This window comes from Arachis duranensis, chromosome 6 (genome assembly GCF_000817695.3).
Source record: "Arachis duranensis cultivar V14167 chromosome 6, aradu.V14167.gnm2.J7QH, whole genome shotgun sequence".
Lineage (NCBI taxonomy): Eukaryota > Viridiplantae > Streptophyta > Magnoliopsida > Fabales > Fabaceae > Arachis > Arachis duranensis.
Window position 1 is genome coordinate 49,570,938 of NC_029777.3, and position 545 is coordinate 49,571,482.

Sequence of the window (545 nt, forward strand, 5' to 3'; positions counted from 1 at the left end):
GAAAGAGTGAAAATGAGATTTGGATTAGGAGAGTGTGATTAGGATTAAAGAAAAGGTGGGAATGTGGTAGGTGGGGATCCTATGGGGTCCACAGATCCTGAGGTGGGGATCCTGTGGGGCCCACAGATCCTGAGGTGAAAAGAAATACCATTCCTTCACCATATAGGCATGTAAAATGCCTTCATGCATCATTCTGGCGTTCAAACGCCTATTGGTGCATGTTCTGGGCGTTCAACGCCCATGTAATGCATGTTTCTGGCGTTGAACGCCAGTTTCATGCTTGTTCCTGGCGTTCAGCGCCAGCTTGTCCTCTCTGTGCGTCTTCCTGGCATTTAACGCCAGGTTGTTGCTTGTTTCTGGTGTTCAGCGCCAGAATGGTGCTCTGTTCTGGCGTTGAACGCCAGCCAGATGCATCTTACTGGCGTTGAACGCAGTCTGCGCTGCCTCCAGGGTGAAAAATTTTTTTCTTCTGTTTTTGACTCTGTTTTTAATTTTTTTGATTTTTTCGTGACTCCTCATGATCATGTACCTAATAAAACACAAAA